We start from the raw sequence: 19660 nt of genomic DNA, 5'->3' as shown, positions 1-19660 counted from the left end.
TTATTTTCTTCATGGAAATATGAATTAAGGAACCTTTTTTTTTATTTTTTTTTTGAAGTGGGATGGGGCTAATGACCAAAGTAGTCGATGCCCCTAAAAACCTCAAAAAAAAAAAAATAAATAAATAACCTATAATAAACGATTTATTAAATATAACTGTAGACAAATAACTACAGTTTAAGTAGTTTCCTGTAGAAAAGGGAAAATGTTTCCCCTATTTTTTCTAAAACAAAAGGGAAGTTTTATAATTTATTTACCTGTGACATAAAAAATGATGACATAATAATAATAATTATTATTATTATTATTTAGCTAATTATATAATTTACCTACAATATAAAAATTAAATATGATTGTGCCTTTGAACTCAATTTTTTGTTTCTATGTACTAAGTACTATACTAAATACTAGGTTGATAACACAGACACTCTCCATCATCTGTACTTCTGAACTCTTTATCGAATCCGAAGATATCAATTGTATGAGTTTTTTAACACACAAACCACGTTTTGTAGAGATTTCGTTAACGACAGTAATCCTTTCAGCTGCATGCAAATGAAGTTAGGATGAGGTGGTATATTTCAGAAATCATCCATTTAAAGTACAGATATGCTATCAGTAGAATTATTCAGAAGCTAACCCTCCGTTTGCTACGTCAACCAACGTCTTATCACCATCACCCGAACTTCTCTTAAAGCATCTAACAAAATGAGCATTTCTTTCTACACCAGTCGTGACGTTCTAGAATATATTATAATCTACGGTAGAAGTTTTTACTTTATTGTTGTTTTTAAATTACATTAGGATTTATCAAGTAATATCAAAGAAATTACTCCCGAAATAATTGTAAAACTTCCACTCATATTTATTAGTACTGATTCGTTACCTTAATTAAGTAGTTTCTATTGAAGTTAAACATTAGTAATATTTTATTTAAATACTAGAATAAAATATTTATTAAAAATAAAATTCTGGTAAAAATTGACGGCCATAACTTGAAAAATAGATAAAGAATTAGAAATTATAAAATTATTGAAAACTTTTAATTCATATATAAATCCTCCGATGGGACAAACATTTGTTTCAGAGAATAGAAACTCATTCGTCTACATTAATACAGTTCGGTTTTCAATCTTCAAAATAAAAGTTGAAAAAATTGGTTTTAAGTATGAATCTCGTTCAATGCTCATATATTTTTGGGCTTAAAAATTTATTTTAGTAATTATTTACTTCAATAAGCTAACTTCAATTCTAAAAAATGTTATCTAACAAGAATAATAAAACTGTAGCTTACAAAAGATATATATATTGGTACTATGGTGTCCCCATGTCTAGTGGAGTCGAAAATCAGGCCAAAGCTGGAATGTACGTTGCCAGATTAAAATTTTATAGCAAGCTGGTTTTTCAGATGTCGGGAAAATTTGTTTCGAAATAATGATGAGTGTCCCTCTAGCCTTAAATCCTATTGACTTAAAACTTTGAAATTTAAAATTCCAAAGTATAAATATTGGTATTTTAAATATCTTTCGTCATACAAAGTTCTATTTTCTACCACTTCTATTAAAAAAAGGCAAAAATTAAAAGTGATGGAAATTACTCTTCCCCATCTTTCATTTTGTCGAAATATTAATTCCAATGTAGTCCATTTTTTTTTGGAAGAATTATCCGTAAGTAAAATATTAATCAAAATGTAGGTCAACAAACATATATATATATATATATATATATATATATATATATATATATATATATTTAAATATCTTCCGGAAATTTTCACAACTTTTTTCGTGTTTATTGGATTAATGGTTTCAACATCTGTAAAACCTCTGATACCCATCATGGCCAATCCCTATACTTTTTCTTTATATCATTATTTAATAGAGCTATTTCCGGGAAAGTAAAAATGTATTTAACAATAAAATTCGGTAAATTTTATAAAACAATTACCGTGAAAATATAAATAAAAACGTTATTTTTCTAAGTTTTGGAAGGGGGAGTGCAGAAATTTGTTATATTGTTAATAATGATAATTGGATTTAAGTTGAAATTTATATTCTGTGGATATTAAAAGTGACAGAATTTTGTATTAATCTGTTTATGTATGATTTATTTTTGCTTAAAATTGTACAATCAAAACTGATAGAGTAATTGCAAAGTTTGTAACAACGAATAATTTTAAAAATACGCGTATTTGTACTAAAACTAAACACCTACTAGCTTAATTTACTTCGATAAATATATACATACTTCAGTACATTTTAAACCCTGTCTGGGAATTTTTAAAACCAGATAGTAACTTTAAGAACATCACACACAATAAATATTATAAATTTGACCTAGTTTTTTATAAGTTTGAATATCAGTATCTGAAGTTAAAGACTGAAATGTAATTGACTCTTCAAGTTTAAAAATTAGCTATAGTGGTCGTTATAAAAGATAGCCTTTGTAACTATTATATCTCACTTAAAACATATTTCACAATAAAAACTAAGGTATTGTTGGAAACAGCAATTATTTTTGCGCAAAATGAATACGGCCTTTAATTAATTATATTAAACATAAATAAATATATTACTACAATTATATGTACATTTCAAGTCATGCATGAAATAAAAAAGGTGCCTTTCTCTAGGTATATAAAACAAAAAACAAAAATGATAACTAATAAAAATAATGAAATTATTAAGAAACATGGTTGTTTTTTTAAAATTGTTTTCTTAACAATTTTCGTATATAATTATTATTATTATTTGAATATTGATGTAGGCCTGTAGAAATAAATTTATGCCCCTGTTCATGGATAGGAAATTTTTAGGCAGTAGCAGATAATATTATTATTAGTTTCAGTTTTATATTAATTGTATAATGTTTACTGATTTGATTTTAATGGCTTTTTGTAATCTTTTATTCTTTACATACAATTGAGTCTTTGATGAAAATACTGTGATAAGCTGTAAAAATAAAAATATATGGAATTAGCAACACCAACAGTAGTAGTAATAATAATAATAATAATAATAGTATTTACAAAAATTATAATTTATTATATTAACGAAGTATGAAGTAATCTGCTAAAGCTGTATGAAAGACCATACCCCCGTGTTGCTGGTTTGTGTAGCAACTAAGATGCACCCTCAACTACTATACCAAATTCAGTTACCATAATATAGAGTTGAAGTAAACAAACTGCGTGTACGATTGTTCTGGCGTCCTATTCACAAGCATCTCTAACTGAACACGAGAACAAAAGTGATCATATGAAAAGATCAAGGTTTTTAACAAAACTGAAAGGTATGATATAAATTTAAACGTTTGGTTACACGAGTACCTTATGACTAATTAATTATAAGGTGACAAATATGAATAATAATTATTGCATTGTGTATGGATACGGCCGCGTTGTGAATCAACAATGATTAAAGGGACGTGACTCAGTAGAATTATGATGAAATCATTACTGTAATAAAAACGCAACAATTGTTTATTCTTCATTCTACAAGCTATCTGAATAGAGTGTAATAGCGATTGTGTTTTTTGAATGATCGTTTCATACATTTCCCACCTCAATTAAAAGCTTAATATTAAATATTTTATTTTCAAAATACCGTCATTTTATTCAAATTGTTTCAAGGATTACAATGATATGTTTTTTTCGTAAAAAACATAGTTTCAATATTCATTGAAACTAAAGGTAAGGTTGTTTCGTAAAAAACGATCTGTACGCTTAAATAATAACAGTTTTGGGCTAAATCTTAACTACAATTATTGAGAAAAAATTGTTTAATCTACCTCCGAATCTTGATCGATTTTGATTTTATAGTAGTTCAAGGTTCTTAAAAAAAAAATGCCATACTATCGTGAGTTCTCTTGTTTTTCACGCTCCTAATTTTCAAACAAATGGTGGTAACTAGAATCGGCCACATCCAGTTAGCGCAAAATAATTTCAGTTTCTGGCGATACCTTCACTTTTAATGTGTTAATTTTTTTTAACTGAGTTACAGTAGTTTAATCAAAGCACCCACCATCTTTCACGGTAACTACCGAAGTATTTTATTAACTTTGTAAAGAAATTTTTTGTTTGACACAAGCAAATTTGATGAAAATAAATATCATACATTAATATATTAGTGAATGCTACAAAATTCTGGGTTCAAATATGAGCAAATTACTTTTAACTTCATTACTTATTTTACTAGTGTTATTTTGTTTTAGATATTTAATAAACGTTATTTTCTAAGGACTAGTTGAGCTGAATATATGTCAAAGTGACACAATGAAAAAATATTAAGAGAAATAAAATAAATTTATCAATTTTTAATCGTAAAACATTTAATTATTTAAAATACAAGAGTTTATTTAAAATAAGGTAAATATATTTTAAATCCAGTGAATGCGGTATTCAGTACTCTGTATTGCACCGCTGACCTATCGATAAAGTGCAACTATATTAAACAAGTATTTTACGTTTTCAAAAAATTTGGTTCCAGGACACAAAATTGTAATGGTAAATATTAGTTACAAGTTTTGTATCAGATAAAAACTTTTCAGATTTCTATAGGTTATAAGTGTGTCGTATTAATCATCATTTAAGTTCACCTTAAATGTATTGTATATATATTCGTACCACAACAGTTTTTAAAATGAAAATAATATTTTCCTACTCAGTTATTCTAATTACAAAAAGGAAGAAAAATTTGTGGCTCAAAGATATAAATAGAGTTAACATTACACATTTTAATCTTCATAAAAATATTTTTGAATATGGTACTAATCGTTATATTTCTTAGCTTTTTACCGACCTATTTTGAGTACTGAAGTAGTAGAATGCAATGTAATTTTTTCATTAATTAAAAAAAAAAAATAAATTTACCTCAAAACTCTTTATCATAACCAATGTTATAGTAAATTGACATAAAATTAATTGTGATACACTAGTAATATGACTCCCTCTATGAATCTTGAGAGTTTGCCGATAGTGAGGGAGTTTGAACGCTCAGTGATACAGAGTAGGTGGACCGAAGGTGCAACCATATCGGAGAGGTATCTGTTGAGAACCAGACTAAGGAATGATTTCTGTAAGAGAGCAGCAGCTGTTTCGGTAGTTGCAAGCTTTGTAAGCTTACAGCTTTAAGCTTTTTCAGTAGTTGAAAGAAGGGCGTAGGTAAGGAGGTCTTAAACGGTCACATCAACATCAATCAATCTTCTGAGTACAGCTCAGCTGAAAGGAATGGAAAACTACCCTTGTTTTTTTTTTTTTTACAGGAAAATGTAGCTATTTGCATTTTCATGTAACAAAGGTGAAGGCGCCTTCCTTGGTAAAATATTCCGGAGGTAAACTAGTTCACCGTTTGGAATCCGGGTGGGGATACTAAGGAAGGGGTTATCAGACAATTGAAAAATAACATTCTACGAGTCGGCGCGTGGAATGTTAGAAGTATAAAAAAGGTTGGTAGATAAGAAAATTTAAAGAGGGAAATGAATACGTTATATGCAGATGTAGTAGGAATTAGCGTGGTTCAGAGGGAAGAGGAAAACTGCTTTTGATCAGGTGAGTTTAGAATAATTAAATCAGCGTCAAATAAAGGGCCGGCAGAAGTAGATTTAGTAATGAACAAGAAAACAGGAAATAGAGTAGAGTATTTTAAAAAAGCGATAAAATCATTGTAATAAGGATAAAATCAAAACCTAAGCCAACAATGGTTGGTTGTTATTGTCTATATGCCGACACGTACCCATGAGGATGATGAGATAGAATGTATATGCGAAGAAATTGACGAAACAATTAAACACATAAAAGTGGATGAAAATTTAATAATAGTTGGAGATTGGTATGTAAGCATTGGAAAAGGCAAGAAAGGAAATATTTGAGTCATTACGAGCTGAGCATAAGGAATAGAAGAGGGGACCGACTTACTGAGTTTTGCACAAACTATAATTTAGTAATTGCCTACACCCAGTTGAAAAATCATAATAGAAGAATAAACACATGGAAAAAGCCCCGTGAAACTGCCAGGTATCAAATAGATTATATCAAGGTTAAACAAAGATTTTTTTTTTTTCTCTCTCTCTACTCCACTGGGCCGGACCGACTTGACGGTATTACGCCACCCAGGAGAGTGTCCGTTACTCTAATAGGCCCTCCCCGCCTACCGGCTATATACCGGCATGGCAGGTCAGGCCTACCGGTGGCTCTTTTGAGATTTTTTATTCTCTATTATGTCCTCTATGGAACCACATCATACCTACAAGTCGTGATGTGATCCCCGGAACTTTCATAATACTCTCTTGTCCCTACAGCACACCCCAAGGAGTCCTCAGCGGATCATTGAAACCAGCACACCTAAGCATGCTGGCTCTCACCGCTGAGGCTGTCCACCCAACCTAACATACTAGAAACCCATTCTTCTTTCATCTTCATTCTTCTGTTTTAGTACTGTCTTTATAATCAGCGACCTTCCTCCAGTTCTCCTTACTGCTGAGCATGAAATTTCCTTCGGCGTTTCCATGAATACCCGCGTCGTGTCTTAGTCTTATCCATTTATTACATACTAAAAACGTATGCTCAGAATCATCGTCCTGTTCGCAGTACATGCACGTGGGTTCATTCCTTCTTCCCACCTTATGGAGATAACCATTGAAACACCCATGTCCCGTCAGGAACTAGGTGATCCAATAGTCAGTTTTTCCATGCCGCCTGTTTATCCATCCTGTTAATTCTTGAATTAAGGTTCTTGTCCATCCAGCCACTCCAGCCGCCGCCCATCTCTCCTGCCAGATTCTATGTATGTTTTCCCTGACTTTATTTTCTGCTCTCCCTAAAAACCTGTCAGTTCTATATCTGGCGATAAGGTCAACCGGTAACATTCCCGAGAGCACACAGAGGGCCTCGTAAGAAACAGTTCTATATGCAGATACTACTCCCAGTAGTATCCCTCTGTGTGCTCTCTTCAACCTGTCTCTATTTCTGCTAATAGTGAGAGCACAACTCCATGCCGGCACGGCATACATCATTGTTGACACTACGGTTATCGCTAAAACTCTTCTTTTTGATGCCCGAGGAGCGCTCTGCTTTGACAAAATTAAATATTTAGGCATTTAGTCGTTTCTCCGCACTCTGACAGACACTTAGTACCTGCTCAGTAAATCTGCAGTTTTTCTGTAAGATGACTCCAAGATATTTTAATACTGTTACTTCCTCAATATTATAGTCTCCAATTCGTATATCTACTGGCTGCAATACACGTTTTCCAGTGAATTTAATTGTATTTACATTTTTCAATCGAAAGCTGCAATCCCCTATCAATGAGCCATCTACCAACTGTCTCTAATGCAGCGTTTGTCTTGTTTTTAACTTCATCGATCGTTCTGGCCTGCACAAGGATTGTCAGATCATCTGCGTATGCTATAATTTGTACACCCTCAGGAAATGTTAGCCGAAGCACACCATCAAAGGCAATGACCCATAAAAGTGGTCCAAGGACTGAGCCCTGCGGTACTCCGGCGCTCATACTAAAGGATATCTCTTGCTCTTGTGCCTTGACTTTACAGCTGCGACTAAACAAATATTTAGAAAGCAACATGTCGACTGCACAGCATATCCAAGCGCAGACATTGATAACCATAATTTAGTGATAATGAAAAGTAGATTCAGATTTAAAAATCTGAAGAAAAGGTGTCAGATGAATCTGTGTTATTTAGAGAAGCTTAAGGAAGAGAAGATAAAGAAGATTTTTAAGAAGGATAAGAGATCCTTGCAAGAGGTCTGAGTAAAAACCATAAGGTAGAAAATATAAAAGAAGAATGGTAGAATTCTAAAAATAAAATTCTTAAATCAGCAGAAGCAAACTTAGGCGGAACAAACAGAACTGGTAGAAAACCTTGGATAGCAGAAGGTATATTTCAGCTGATGGATGAACGCAGAAAGTACAAAAATGCTAGTGATTAAGAAGGTAAAATAAGGTACGGAACTATCGTCAATTAAGAAATACTATAAACAGGATGTGCAAATTAGCGAAAGAAGAGTGGATTAATGAAAACTCTTCAGAAGTGGAAATAGAAATGATCACTGGTAAAAGAGTCTGAGCATATAGGAAAGTTACGAAAGTTTTGTGGTACATAAATTAAAATATAATAATTTGTTAAATAAAGATGGTACACCGATTTATAATACGAAAGAAAAGGTCGATTAGTGAGTGGAATATATTGAAGAGTTATACGGAGGAAATGAATTAGAAACTGATGTTATAGAGAAAGAAGAGGAGGTCGAAAAGGATGAAAAGGGAGATACAATACTGACACTTGAATTTAATAGAGCATTAAAAGGTTTGAATGGTAGAGGCTTCTTTAGACAGGATACCTGCAGAATTTCTGCGCAGTACAGCCGAAGAAGCGATAGATACATTATACAAACTGGTGTGTAATATTTACTAAAAAAGGAGAAGTTCCGTCAGACTTCCAAAAGAGTGTTATTTTCATGATACCGAAGAAAGCAGAACAGATAAATGTGAAGAATACAGAACAGTTAGCTTAACTACTCATGCATCAAAAATCTTATCTAGAATTCTGTACAGAAGAATTGAGAGGAGCGCGAAAGAAGTGTTAGGAGAAGACCAATTTGGTTTCAGGAAAAGTATAGGAACAAGGGAAGCAATTTTAGCGCTCAGATTAACAATGGAAGAAATAATAAAGAAAAACCACTCAACACACATGACATTTATAGACTAAGAAAAGGCATTTGATAACGTAAACTGGAATAAAATGTTCAGCATTTTAATAGGGTCCAAGTATAGAAGAACAATTACTAACATTTATAGAAACCAACCTGCTACAATAATAATCGAAGAACATCAGAAAGAAGCCGTAATTAAATAGTAAGTCCGACAAGGATGTTCCCTATCCCCGTTACTTTTTAGTCTTTACGTAGAACTAACAGTTAATGATGTTAAAGCACAATTTAGATCCAGAGAAACAGTGCAAGGGGAAAAAATAAAGTTGCTGTGATTTGCTGATGATATAGTAATTCTAGCAGAGAGTAAAAAGGATTTAGAAGAAACAATGAATGGCATGGATGAAGTCCTACGCAAGAACTAACGCATTAAAATAATCAAGAACAAATCGAGAGTAACGAAATGAAGTAGAAATAATGTAGATGGACCACTGAATATAAAAAATAGGTGAGAAAATAGGTAGAAGAATTTTGTTATTTGGGAAGTAGAATTACTAAAGATAGACGAAGCAGGAGCGATATAAAGTGGCGAATAACACAGGCAAAACGAGCTTTCAGTCAGAAATATTATTTGCTTACATCAAAAACTAATTTAATCGTAACGAAAATATTTTTAAAGAATTAGTTTGGAGCGTAGTTTTATATCTAAGTGAAACTTGGACGATTGGAGTATCTGAGAAGAAAAGATTAGAAGCTTTTGAAGTTTGATGCTATAGAATAATGGTAAAAGTCAGATGGGTGGATAATGTGACAAATTAAGAGGAGCTGCGGCAAACTTATGAAGAAAGAAGCATTTGGAAAAATAGGTAAATAAGGACACAGAATTTTTAGGCCACATATTAAGGCATCCTGGAATAGTCGCTTTGATTTTGAGGGATTGGTAGGTGGGAAAAATTGTGGAGGCAGGCAACGTTTGGTATTTATAAAACAAATTGTTAGGGATGTAGTATTTAGGGGCTATTCCGAAATAAACGATTGGCACCAGATATGGTATCTTGGAGAGTTGCATCATCAAACCAGTTAAATGACTGAAGATAAAAAAAAGTAATATATCACAAGAAATTTAAAACATTTTATTAACTACTTACATCATAAGATAATATGGTAAACAAATTTTAATTAAAACAAAAATGTTTTTATCGTCTTCTTTTTTTTACATGCTTAATGTTACCTACAACGTATAATTTAATTTGTGGATATTTTCACGAGCAAAATAAGTAAAGTGATTTAATCTAGATTTTAAATTAGGTCATATTAAGTAGGGTGTAACTGAAAATTATAAAACCGAATCAAATTGGATCCCGTCACGATTAATAAGAGGCCATTTATGTTTAATACCCGACTTCAGTTTCTAAACAAGAACTCTAATACTGATCATCTCCAATTTTGGTCAGTAAAAGAGATAAAATAAAACTGATAATGTCGCAATTCCAGAAATTATATAAAGTTCATCTTTGATAAATGCATTAGACTTTCCTAAATTTAAAGTATTTTTTTTTTTTTTGTATAAATATTTGAAGTTTTAATTTATGTTTTTATTTTAATGTTTTGAGATCGGATAAATAAAAGAAGAATACAAGAGGCAAAATTTAGTTATTTTACGTGAGAGAAAACATTTATTTTCAAAAGATTCATTAACTTTCTTACATTCTGTAGTTTAATTACAATGAAATAAACTTCCCTCAAAAAAATAAAATTATAGAAAAGTTATTAATGGTGAATATTTACTAATTTGAATTTTTTTCATCTTTTGAAAATTTATGAATTTAAAAATAATTTCTTGTTATATTTTAATCTTCTTTTATCTTTTGTAGACAGTAAGAAATTGTTTACAGACAATAATAAAATCCCAGTAAAAGATACTTAACAACATTTCGGTAACAGTTGTGTGTAGAAATAATTTTGTGTTTATGCCATAAAATAGTTGAGTTTACTTAATATTAATTTCAAAATATTCTTATTAAAATAACTAAACAAGTAAAATCGTATCAGAGATTTAGTTCATATTTTTAACTGCCATTGGTTTTTCCATTCGTGGACATTATTTCAGTGACGTTGCCAAGTTTACATTTTACGAAGTTTTAAATATGTGATATGTTGTATGACCGATATTTCTCGCGCACGACCAGAAAGAAATCGTTTACTTTCGGAGTTCTACTACAGTACTTAAATTTACTCTTGAGATTCTTTGGGAATCGATTCGATTAGAATATGATCTGAAACTCAAACATGTTTGGAAATTTGTAAAATACTTGTAACACGGTATCGTTTTAACAATTAACATTCTGCGAATAAGAATTTTAAACAATATTTGTGTTAATTAAAAAAAAATAATAATTAGTTTTAAAATTTAAAATTAAAAAATTCTTTACGGGAATAACTTTTACGAAAACCTAAATTATAAATCGTATAAAATTCAGCTTAACGGGGACTTTTTCACAGGTCTGAAAAGTTTGCAACTGAAATAAAATTCCCAAGTAATAATTTATTTGTGCAAAAAAAAAAATTTTCTTTAACCTAGAGATATTTTTTGTTATCTAAATTAACCTAACCCATAAGAATATTGTCCCTAGTTGAAATTTTTACAAAGCCTTTTAATTGTTCATAACCTGATTCAGTTATATTTTATTCATATTACTTGAAAATGAGAATACAGATTAATAGCTAAGAAAAATTTGTTTAATCTCAATGTTATTGTGTTATAAACAAATGTGTTTTACAAAAATCAATTTTTTAAACAATCAGAAATAAAAAATGTATAAATTTTAGTATATACTAATTAGATCCATTTTATTTCATCAACAAAGTAAAATGAATCATGTTTTTTTTTGTGTTATGCCTAAAATGTATTTATTTAACTAAAAAATATAAGAATATAGGAAATTTTTATTTTCTTTTCAATAACTCATCAATGATTTTATAATTATTAACTTTGTCATGATAACAAGAATTAATTATTACATACATTTTTTACCTAGCCCCAATATTATACTTACAAAACATAATAAAACAGTACCAATTATCAAACCCATTGAATACACAGTTATAAAATATATAAAGATATAGTTACACCATTTATAATTCTAAAGTAATTTTGCACTAGAATCATTAAGCACCACAGATTATTTGGGTTAATAGCTAATCACAAATGATCGAAATCACTTACAAAAAAGAAATATAAGATTTTCTGAATACAGAATTAAAAATTATAATTATATCTGAAATATTTATTATTTGTTGGTAAATTATTTGACTTAAGTTATTAAGGAAATTAAAATGAGCTAAGTCAATTAGAACATGTTCTATTTTATTAATTTACTCGTTTTACATCCTGACGAAATTAGTAAATAAGGGTAATATAACTTTAGGTAAAAAGAAGCATGATTTGTTCTGCGGTTAATTATTTTTAGAGTAATTTAATAGTATAGGTAAAAAAAACAACTATTCCATTAGTTACAACAACATTTTAGTAAATCTTTATCTTTATATTTAAGTAATTAAGTTTAAAAGAAAAAAAAAATATATATATATATATAAATTATGGGACAAAAGTTTTTAGATAATATAATCGTTCAAATAAAAACTATATTGCATTGTTTTTTAAGTAAATTATTGATCTAAATGCAGTTAAATTTTACATAAAAAATCAATTAATAATCAATAATATTTTACTAAGGCCATGCGGTGTAATTTTTCATGTATTTATTACATCACACTTACAGATTCGATTCGTCTTTGTGGGGATGAACTGATAATAAATCCATTCGAGACGGGATGATATCTCCAGCGCTGCCGGTTGCCGACTGCTGCTTTTCTGTACAGGCGCGACTCTCCCACACCCCGAAACCCGACACAACCCCTTCTCTTAATTCCGCTTCAACTCTTCTTCCCTTTAGTCAGCACCATATCTGGTGAAAATATCACTACGTCACTATCCCAATATATTTCCTCATTCTATACTCTTAAAAGATGGCAGATTTAGCTACACGACTAAAAAAAGAAACCTCTTAAAAGTTCTCATTAACGAACCTTGATTATAAAATATAAAATAGACTTATCGAAAATAACACCGTTATTTGGCTGATTTTTTAAAATTTCTTTTGACATATATACTCGTGTAATATATATATATATATATATATATATATATATATATATATATATTACACAAATATATTTAATTTTTATTAATATAAAAGTATAAAAAAAACTTTTAATTCCTCATAAACTTTTAGCCACCTCTTCAGAAATATAAATATTTAAAATTTTGATAAAAGAATATAAGTGGGTTCTTCATTATCAATATAAGGAATTGTTGTTTTATATTGTACTAGTTAACTGCTAATTTTCAATTAATACTCCAAATATTAAATAACAGATTTTTATATACCCTCCAGAAATAATGGCCTGTACTTATTTAAAATTCGTTTTGTGGCTATATCGATTTCTGAGTACAAGTTTACCTACCACTTTAAATAAATTTACGGCGTCATTTAACAATTAAAAGAATATTTTTATGTTTCATCAGAAAAAGAAAAACCTTTTTCTTTTATTTAATTTTTTTTTTGTACATATATATATATATATATATTATATATATTATATATTATATATTCTATTATATTATATATTCCCAGTTTACAATTAAAACGTATTTTACAATAACGAAAGTAAAAATGTACATTGGTAACTTTAAATCTTAGTTGGATTTTTGTATTGTATTGTGCATAAAAACATTAATATTTCTTCAAAAACCCCACAAAAATAATTAAAATATTTTATTAAACAAACTTTTAAATTTCAGCTTTTGAAATCAGTACAAATTAAATTAAACGAAAACATACATAATTCTAATGAAATGCAGACAGCAAAACAGCTGTATGTTTAAAAAATAAAAAAAGGATTTTAAAGAAAATATCTTAAGTAACTAACATCGACTGCGATCAGAGGCAATTTAATAAGTGGATGTGGAATTAGTGAATATTGAATAAGTGGATAAGTAGACTATATACTATTTCCCAAAAAAATTCTAATTAATTTCCTGAAATTCCCCTTAAAGAATTTTTTTTTAATGCTTTTATTTACAGTCGCATCAACAATTACAGTCATTAGCGACTAAAGTATCACTATAATGTAAAAACAAAAATCATAAACAACAAAAATATATAATAAAGAAATAGGAACAATAAAGAATAAACATAGACAAGTAATAACAAATACAAACTAAAATACATAATCAGACAAAAATCACTAAATTGTATTCTTCATTCCGCTGCAGAAGAGGAATCGTATTAGATGTTTTATACCTTCTTTCTCGTTTAATAGAAATTTCATATCAGAACCCAGGTCTGAGTTTTGTCGGATGTTTCCAAAGATTGGGCAATCAAAGAGCAGATGATGCACGGACCATTTGAACTTGCAAGCCTCACAGATCTTCTGAGGAGAGCCAAATAGATGAGTGTGGGTAAGCCTGGTGTGTCTATAGCCAAGTTAAGATGACTTGGTTTCTTCTGTTGCACGGGGAAAGAGATTATCGAGCACATTCTCCCGGATGTTATGTAATGCGGTAGGGGAACTCAGCAGCCAGAACCTATTCCATTGAGCCCGTAATCTTACACGGACTGATCTCATGAAGGGTACATATCAATTGTACTTATCTCACAAGGGTACTTATCTCATATCAATTGTACTCGTATGCCATTTATTGCAGCAGTTCTCTTGGCAGCCTCATCAGCCCGTTCGTTCCCGAGGATGCCACAATGGCCAGGAACCCATACCAGTACCACAGTCTTATTTATCCTTGAAAGGATATCATGAATAATCTGAACGATGGAGTTCTGAATCCATCGTCTGCAGCTCAAACTCTCAAGTACACTCATAGATTCGGTAATTACTAGGAAGCTGTCATCGCTAGGGGTTTCGATGACTTTCATGGCGGAGTAAATTGTGTAGGCCTCGCAAAATAACACGAAGAACAGGGGTTAAGTTATTATTATCTTGGTGTCAGTGAATACAATAGAACAGCCACATCCATCGACCGAGATAGAGCCGTCTATGTAGATGAGTGTGTACCCCAATTGTATTTCTTAGCCATGTTGTTAAATTGGTCTCCAGCAGAGTGGAAATCTGGGTCTCGTTTACAACTTCCAAGTTGTAAGTATACGATCTTTGGAGACGCGCGTAACCAAGGGGTGCCGCATACTATTCCCTTTTCAAGGACCTTCGGGGCAGGCAGATCAGAGCTCTTGGAGATAGCAAAGCAGCCTGAGGCTGAAAGATTGCGGTTCCTTCCTTCAAGTAGCGAAGTGCGAGCGTGTCTGGTCATTTGCCGTTAGCAGTTTATCGCGTGTTTGATAGTCTTTTATTTCCTCCTGTAACGCAATGGGAGTTCATCGGACTCCATTAGTGAGCTTGGTATAGGGGAAGTGGCGAATGCCCCTATTGAAATGCATGGTTGTGCAAGGGGTCAAGTATCTCTTTTGCAGAGTCATATAGTACAGACCCGTATTCTAACTTCGAAAGAACAATGGTTCTGTACGTGTTCAGGATGATGGATTTATCCGCACCTCAATTGCAAAATGAAATGAGTTTAAGGGCATACATTCGCCTTAGACTTAGGCATCCGTATGGATGCCTAAAGAAAATAATAAATTTAGACTTGGTTACCGACAATTTGAAACCACTACATTGTGTCCAATGAATTCTTTGAATTCCAAGTTCAAAGAATTCTGCATTATTTCCTCGTAGTTCCAATTTCCTTACCTCTGCAAGTGATAGTGATATCATCAGCGAAGATACATTTCTTAACCAGCAGAGTGATAACATCAGCCACCCCATTGATAACAACCAAGAAGAGCAGTACACTTAGGAAAGATCCCTATGGAACCCCGTTTTCAATTTTGAAGATCTTTGAAAAGACTCCATTAGCTCCAACTCGGATCGTTCGTTTACTCAGAAAATTAGCCATAAAACTCAACATATTCCCGTTACCATCGTTCTATAACAAGATCTCTCTCTCTCTCTCTCTCCATTTTATAAGCCTTTTCAATGTCTAAGGTCACAAGAAGGAGATGTTTTTAGTGGTTCGTGGTAGATCTCTTTTCTCTGAATTCGTATTGGTATTGGGAGAAGAATTTGATTTTCTCCAGATGCCATTTCAGTCTGTTATTTATCATCTTCTCCATCACCTTGAAAAGGGTGCACGTTAGAGCAACTATATATCTCTAAAATTTTGAGTGCTTTAATCATGATTTTCTGCTAAAAAAAAAAAAAATTTCTTATATTTTCTTTTTTTTTTAGAAATCTGTGATGTGATGTTTTACATTTTATCTCGTAGAATGTTTCTTTGTACCATTGTTAAATGTACCATTTAAAAATCAGAAATTTAATCATTTTATTTACCTCTTTTGGTGTTCCTCTGAACTGGAATGGGGATCTGTGCTGTTTTTGTTAATAACTAATGATTTAAATCATGTTATTTATTTTAAATGTTGCCTGCTGTTCTATATTACTGTAAAATTTATAAAGTAATTGATAACTCAACTCATCGGATAGTGTTTTACAGATAGCATTTGCTTAGAATGTACGTACGATTACTTCAAAATAATTTGAAGTTAAATAATAATAAAATAAACACGGTATCCTGTACCAGAAGTCATTTGATTCTATTTGTTTTATCATATTTCTGATCAAGCGATTAAATTTATTAATAAGTTGTTTAGGTAAATATTGTTGCTTAGATATAATATTCTAACAGGACCGGTATAACACACCAGGGTAACGGATTTCTTCCAATTAAGAAGAAATAAAGAAAAAATAAAGAACTATCCAGAAGGAACTAAAAGGGATGCTTTTCTTAGAATCACAAATCCTTTTAACGATTTGTTCTTTGTAATACAGACAATGGCATATTCAAAAGCTCTTGTTCACCCAAAAGGATTACAAGACCTTAACAAGAACTTACAGAAAAACGTAAGGGCGTGGACTATGATACGCTTCATCACTTAAAGGGATGAGTTGGGTACTGGTTCTGCAGGCAATCAGTTGTAAATACTGCTAGAGACCAGTGGACAGAGAGAGTAGTTAGGTGAGGCCGTGTTCGAGGCATTATGATAACAAGCGATAACAATGAGTAGTTGTGCAAGGCGGTATTCGGCACGATCGTGATAACAGCAATATCAGTGGGCGAGTCGGTAATTACGAGTGAAGAGTACGTCACGAGTATTCCAGTGTGGACAGTTGATAAATATATGAGAGTTTTTCGGTGCGTTGTTGGTAAACAGTAGTGAAATTGACTGTATTCCATTCTTTCATAAAGTGAAAGGAGTTCTACTTTAAACAGTAAATTTAGTAATACTTTACATTGAATTGTTGAACTTCAGACATTATCTTCTTATTAATGCAATATTAGTTACTAATGGTCATTATAACGTGATTGGTAAATTGGACTGTATTTTTGTATTTATTAATTTAAGCGTCATTAAATAAATCTTGTATTTTTATTTGAAATATTATGAATTCATATTATCTTTATTATTGTAGTTATTATTTATTTTACTTCTATGTTTTTAGAATAATAAATTGCATTTGTAAGAAATATTTAGTTTGTTAGTCTCTCAATATTCTGATTGAACCGGGAAAAGGTGACAATATTACTACTTTCAAAACTTCAATTAATAATAATAAATATAAAATCTTATGTTTCATATTTCGTTTTGGTATGCCCTTTTTTGATATAGAATTATTTCTTGGATTATATATTACCCTAGTTATAAGTAAACTTAAATTTGTTTCTTAAGTGTAGAATTCCTACAGTGTTCCTGTGCATAACATATTTAAAAAGTATAAAATAAAATTCCTTTATTTCTGCTTTATAAGAAATATGATAAACCCTCCTCATTAGATTTTTCCAAAAAGTGATTTAAGGTAAATGTTTAATGTTCAGTGCTTCATGTAAGATCTATTATGAAGAATTTTTTTATTTTATAAGACTTGAGTAATAATATTAAATTGAAATTTTCATTGATTTTTTTTCATTTGTATGTTCTCCGGTTTCACCTTGAATGAAATCTTTGTTTTTAATTCCTTTGGCAAGAACATATCATTATTCTAATTCGGATTTAACTGTAACATAGATTACTAAATTACTAAGTTTGTATTGTGATCCGTTCTCTAATAATGTTAAAATATTTTAAATATGTCATGAATCGGATGAAAATATTCAAATAATCATATTTAATTTATTTGACGACTATTTAATTTTTCTTTTCTTTTATTATTCAATTATATTTTTTTGTTTCAATATAATCATGTTGTCACTTTTCCAATTGTCGTTTTTTTTTTTTTTATATTCTCTGTAGTAAATCGACAAAATAAATCCACATAATTTTATATTTCACATATAGATTTAAACCCCCCCTTATATATATATATATATATTTCGTTATAAAGACACTAATAAAAAAATTCAAATAAGTTAAAAATATAACCTGAAAAACTAAATCAATCAAGTAGGGATTTTTTGGGTTTATCTTGTTTGAAAAGAAATTTTAAGAAAAATTTTTTTCTAAAAGTTATTTAGATTAAACTTAACAAATTCGCTTAAGTAAAACTAATACCCCCTTCAATAATAGCTAAAGTATAGAAAAAAAGACAAAAAATTTTCTGGATTTTAAGTCGAGGTTTATAATTTTTTAAAAAATTATGCATTTCATGAAAGCTTTTTATACGAGTGTATGATGTAAAAACTTTCAAAAAATGTGTGAAAAATATTGAAACCGAAGGGAGATAGAGCAAAGAACAAAAAATATATATTTCGATTTTAAGTGGTAGGGGTTGATTTAAAAATGAATAGGATTATTTATATTTGCATTATTTATATTTGGATTATTTATATTATTTATATTTTCTCTAAAATACCTCTGAAGGAAATCGAATTGGTTTTCTTGCGACAACTCTCTCCCCTTAACGAATTTAATGCAAATTAACATAATCAATGTCCCATATACAAGAAATATTTGAACCAAATTTAAAAAAAAAAAAACAGTTTTATCAATGCTAAGACGTAATGCCAACAGAACACACATACGTACATATACTTACAAATATTCATATATTTTTCTAGTCTAGAAAGACTAGTTGTACCCTAAAACCCGATACAACATTTTTGACATGATTACCATAATTTCCCCTTAAGTATTCTAACTATATTTATTTTATTTTATTTATTTATTTCTCCTCTCCATTTTACATAATTTCTTTTACATAATTTCTTTTTTACATAATTTCATAGTTACATTATATTCTCATACAAGAAAATTTTTATATCAACGTATTTGTTATTTGTACTTAAAAACTAGTAAAATTATTAAATTTTTAATATATCTATTTTAACGGTGAAGAGAAATTATGTACTCCCGAGAAGAAAAATTCGTATGTGAAGTAAAATCTGAATGGGAGTTACCATATATAAAACTAGATATCTATATATATATATATTTATTCATATTTTAATTACATTAGATGAATAAAAAAATTAAAAAATATAACATAAAGACGCTGTCCTGCCTATAACAAAAGTAAATAAAATAAAACGCATACTTAATATTTACAATAAAAATTAACATCCAACCTATGCCAAAAAACCCTGATACTATCAGAATTGCATAACAATAGAAGTTTCGAGTATTTTAACATTCCAAAATACCAACGTAAGTTTCATGTACATTCGCCACGAAAGAAAAAATTACATTTTTTGTATTACTGAGAAAAACATAGGCAAGAATATAAATAACATTTGACGGATACTAAATGACTTAATAAATATTGCAGAAAAAAAATTATAAATTGGTTAATAATGTATTACTAAAATACTTTTTTTTATTATGAAACATTTTTGTTTGGAATTAACCTCAGTAGATTTTGGTATGGAAAAAG

Source organism: Lycorma delicatula, chromosome 1, assembly GCF_047948215.1.
Source record: "Lycorma delicatula isolate Av1 chromosome 1, ASM4794821v1, whole genome shotgun sequence".
Classification (NCBI taxonomy): Eukaryota; Metazoa; Arthropoda; class Insecta; order Hemiptera; family Fulgoridae; genus Lycorma; species Lycorma delicatula.
Note: the sequence above shows the minus strand (reverse complement) of the source record.